Below are 5,551 nucleotides of genomic sequence, written 5' to 3'. Positions count from 1 at the left end.
TGAAGAACGATTACCAGGGGGAGTAACTCTAAATTCAACCTGGGAAAATCAAATTACTTTAGTTCAAATTTCCTGGTAAAATATCCAATCACCTGATTGACAGTCAAACAAAGCAATTTTTGTGGTATTTTGAGTAAGAAACACACATTTTTACGATACAATGAAATATTAACTGGCAGTAAATATGCTTTCCGAATGTGACAAAAACAAACTCCCTCAGCGTCCTTTTTTGTAAAATTTATGATGTTTTTGATAAGCTGAATTATCTGAAAATTAAAAGTTTAAGTTTAAACATTTCTTATTAAGGTGAAGCACTGAAAAGTATGTCTTGACAAAATAATTTTGATATCGATGACCGCAAGACTAGGGATCGATGACCTGACGGGGAAGACATGCATGAGTCTTAATTCCTTTAACTTCATGTCTTGTGAAAGTATGAAATCTCTTGTTCCTTTGCTTCTACTCAGTATCTGTTAATAAAACTGTTTTGTTTTTTTTGCTTCCATTTCCTTTATTTGTAAGCGTAGCTCCTTTTTTGCCTACTTTTCCTCGGTATTTATACATGTACAAGTATACGTAGCGTCACTTTGTTTCATTTCCGCTCCCCGACCCAGTTGCTTGTAACATCCATATGCATGTGGCCATCGATCAAACATATTCACTGTGTAGGAACGACACCGGATATAGCGACCCCTGAAGCGAGCCAAATTAAGCATAGTAATCTAGCGACAGTAAGTATTTTAGTATCTCACACGTTTTAAGTTGAATTTGCAGTTAACGGTCTGTCTGTTTATATACTATATATTATATATTTTATAGTGCATGGCTCAAAATTAAAAATAAGATAATAATAATGTGTCTTTTAGGAATAATTAGCTGCGTGGTCTCACGATTTTCGGAAGATAATGACTGTTTAGTTTACATAACATGTATTTTTAGGATAGTTTCATATTTTATACATATATAAAAAGTTAAAATATACAACGAGCCATCACATTTTAATAATAATTGTTAATGAATTTTGCCAATTTGTTTTAAAAAATCAATTTTCATTAGTGACGTTGTGTAGGGGGGATAGTTCGCGTGTGTACGGGGTATAGCTAAACCGACAAATCAAAGGTGTACGGGGTATAGCTTCACTGAATTAAAATAATTTCTATTTTTTATACTTTTTTTGCAGGAATGGTGTGGTTTAAGTGTTTTCGCTGCCCACAGAGGTTCGAGACTTTTGAGATAAGCATAAGACACCTCACAGAAAATCATCCAAATTGTGAAATAAAACTGATAAGAACAAACACTGTTAAATCAACGACAATAAATTTCAAAATAATACCAGAGGCATGCAGACAACAAGGCAGGACAATTACAATAAAGAACAACGAAGAAAAAGTACATATTTCTAGACCGAATTTGGCTACAAAAGACGGTCAGTGCACAAAATTATTCAAGGATGACGGTATCAATCAGTCCCACGAAGGTGAACATGACAATATTGAATGTCCAACAGTAGACACGGAGGAACCAGAATACAAAGAACTGGTTGACCTTGACCTTCTTCCTGGTGTAATCGAGGAAATGAAAAAGATAGGAAAGGTTGATGAGGATGTTTCTTTTCACCGATTGGTTTCCGAGGGAAGATTTCCTTTAAATAACATTGCGTTTTTACTCTTTCTATATGTAGTTTGTTGGTTTAGCCTTGAAATGTCAACAACGTGTATGCGATATTCCAATGGGTTAAAACTGGTCCGGCGCACAGGTTTGAGGTTGTTTCACGGCAGATTTCTGAGATTTATGGGTGGACCAAAGTGTACAGGAAATATAGTTGCAAACATCGAGTCACATGGTCTAACATACGCAAAAAAATCAAATGTAATGTTCATCGTTCCTGATAGAAAAGTGCTCCAAGATGAAAAACGATTTGTGAAAGGAAATAGTTCGGGTATACTTCATGAAATGAATAAAAGTAAACAATGGCAGAATGTGACCCAAATCAATTAAAAACGTATAAACTTTGTGGTGATGGAAAAAAGATTAATCCCACATCAAAGTTACGTCTGAGATAATTCTATCTTGAACAGAAACAGGTACGATATTCTATTGTTCCCGTGTTTTAACCCGGGTGTTAATGCGTCCCATAGAATATGTATACATCCCTTTGCGATCATACCGCCGTAATCGTAAAAACAAATACAGTTAATCCTAATATATACGAAATTATAACCAATAAATAACCCCAATTCTCTAATCCTTTAAACCTATCCCCCGTACAGTAAGAAAACTATCCCCCGTACATTTGTTTACAATTCATATACTATCCCCCGTACATTTGTTTCCAATTCACGTACTATCCCCCGTACATTTGTTTACAATTCACCTACTATCCCCCGTACATTTGTTTACAATTCACCTACTATCCCCCGTACATTTGTTTACAATTCACATACTATCCCCCGTACATTTGTTTACAATTCACATACTATCCCCCGTACATTTGTTTACAATTCACATACTATCCCCCGTACATTTGTTTACAATTCACATACTATCCCCCGTACATTTGTTTACAATTCACATACTATCCCCCGTACATTTGTTTACAATTCACATACTATCCCCCGTACATTTGTTTACAATTCACATACTATCCCCCGTACATTTGTTTACAATTCACATACTATCCCCCGTACATTTGTTTACAATTCACATACTATCCCCCGTACATTTGTTTACAATTCACCTACTATCCCCCGTACATTTGTTTACAATTCACATACTATCCCCCGTACATTTGTTTACAATTCACATACTATCCCCCGTACATTTGTTTACAATTCACATACTATCCCCCGTACATTTGTTTACAATTCACATACTATCCCCCGTACATTTGTTTACAATTCACATACTATCCCCCGTACATTTGTTTACAATTCACATACTATCCCCCGTACATTTGTTTACAATTCACATACTATCCCCCGTACATTTGTTTACAATTCACATACTATCCCCCGTACATTTGTTTACAATTCACATACTATCCCCCGTACATTTGTTTACAATTCACATACTATCCCCCGTACATTTGTTTACAATTCACATACTATCCCCCGTACATTGATGAAAAATGTTTTGTTGATTTTCTTACATTTAGTCTTACACTCCAGCCTAAATTCTGATGATTTTAGCTTGTTGTCAATTATAAATGATATACCGAGTGATTATGTTCCAAAAATACCATTTAAATGTATTAAACCATGGACAACTCTTCCGACACTCACATTTTGTATGCGACCCAGCCAACTACTTCATCTTTTGTAAAGCGTTTAAATGGAGTAGTTCGAAGTGTCTGTGAATTCAACAAACGCATGATTATACATGATAGATGTATGAAACCTCATGCTTCAAAAACCACGAGAACAATTAAAAATATCGAGATTACTGACATGGAGTTCGACAAGTTATCGCTTCGAGGGGTCGCTATATCCGGTGTCGTTCCTTCACAGATATTGAAAGAAGAAATTTCAAAAAACAGTTTCCACAAAGGTCAAACTGTTACTCAACATCCAGAAAGAATTCTTTCACTATGAGAGCAGCAATCTACCATAATCTGTGATATCTGCTCCAAAAACAAAATGATTTAAAAATAGATCTAGACTTGACAAGTTTTGGGAAAACCAAGACCTGGTTTATAATTGCAGAGCCGAACTAGTACTGTTAATATGATATTAACTGAACTTTACGGTTTATATAATTTATATTACATTGTGTACATTTTGTTTATACCATTAGTATTATCATGTACTACACGCATTGTATGATATTGAGTCCGGCGAAGAAGATTCTTCAAATTATGTCCCGGGATAAACTTAACTTCACTTAATCTCCCTGCCCTCATGGTCCCGTATCTCTTGTACCCTACTTGCCTCTTTCGTTGTTAGAAATAACTGACTATCGTCTTTTAGAATTTTTCGATATCTTGCTTTTCGTGGAACTGAAATCTGCTGATTTTGTGGATGTGTCAATGGTGTTATTGGTCAAATTCGCTGTTTCCTGCTGTTTGATTGGTTCTTATATCTCTATATGGTGTAATATTCATCTATTTAATATATTCAAATTCGTTTGAACAAAAAAATGGTACAGGTTTGGCGAAAGAATTGGTTCTTATATCTCTATATGGTGTAATATTCATCTATTTAATATATTCAAATTCGTTTGAACAAAAAAATGGTACAGGTTCGGCGAAAGAATTGGCCTGCTATATATCTCAATACATCTTGTATAGGCCCCAGAATCGAGGATGGTTTCGTTTTGGTCTTCTTTTCATGGGAACTAAGCCAAGACTGGCCAAACACATACGGGTTACCTCTCTTCCACTGCTATTTATAGCCGCAACTCCGAGAATCTAAGCTTATGTAGTATGAGACAATTATTTGATTCTGTTGTCGTCTATAATCATAACACTGAATTTCGTTCCTTAAGCACACATTTTCTGTCGACGCATATTGTATGAATTTCTAGGGGATATATTGAACAAGTAATTATAACATTTCCACCGACAGGCGGCAACACAACTCGTGATGACAGGAGCATGCGATCACTTAGTTACTGCTTCAGTTGGGTATAACTGATAAACTGTTGTTTGTTTTGTAAATATAAAATATCTGGTTAGGTCATCATGCAATATCATCATCACTTATATGTTATTGGTTGTGAAAAAAAGAACTTTTCATAATCATGAAATAAGGTTTCACTGTCAAATCAGTTGACAAAGAAAATAAAAATAGAATAATTTTGAAAATGGGGCGACAGGGTTATTTTGTATAGGTGATTTTCTGATATGGTAGCTACGGTACATTTAACTGTTCTTATTCATTTGTTTATGTGCTTTTTGTTATCCAAATTTTAAAATAGGTTTCTGTTGCCCATTTCAAAAAAATCTAAATCAAACCCTCTTGTTTTCATTTTGGCATGTTTTCGATGGAACTAAAACCAAGATTCAGTTAACTGAATTGATTAAATAAAGGAAACAGCATTATGATGACCTTACTCACGACTTTATTCGGCTAAAATATCACGTGTATTGGTAATGGCTCACTGCATCATCGATATCAAGAAGTTACGCTCACTTTCGCTTTCTACACCCCTGGAATGTGTCAAAGCAAAATTGAAGGCTCAGTGTGCAGCCCCTTGTGGATGAGAAGATAAGAATTGTTTAGTCCTTTGATTTGCATCAAAAGAATCTCGCGGTCGTGTAACGGTAAAAAATGACATGCTTTGAAGTCGGGCGTCGCTCCTTTGAAATCTTCAAAGGACACGTATAAGCCTAGACAACAATCAAATAGATAGCCACATGCCTTCAATTTTGCTATTACATATTCAAGGGGTGCAGAGAGCGAAAGTGAGCGTAATCCCTGGATATCGAGGATGGGCTCACTAACGCTATAACGTGCGCAACGTTACGCGACAATTTGAGAATTTATCTGGATTCTTTCATTTTGTTTGAAGTCCTATTAATAGCCAAGGTCATATAATGACGTGCTTTTGTTTG

This window comes from Mizuhopecten yessoensis, unplaced genomic scaffold (assembly GCF_002113885.1).
Source record: "Mizuhopecten yessoensis strain PY_sf001 unplaced genomic scaffold, ASM211388v2 scaffold6045, whole genome shotgun sequence".
Classification (NCBI taxonomy): domain Eukaryota; kingdom Metazoa; phylum Mollusca; class Bivalvia; order Pectinida; family Pectinidae; genus Mizuhopecten; species Mizuhopecten yessoensis.
This window is presented reverse-complemented; position numbering follows the sequence as displayed.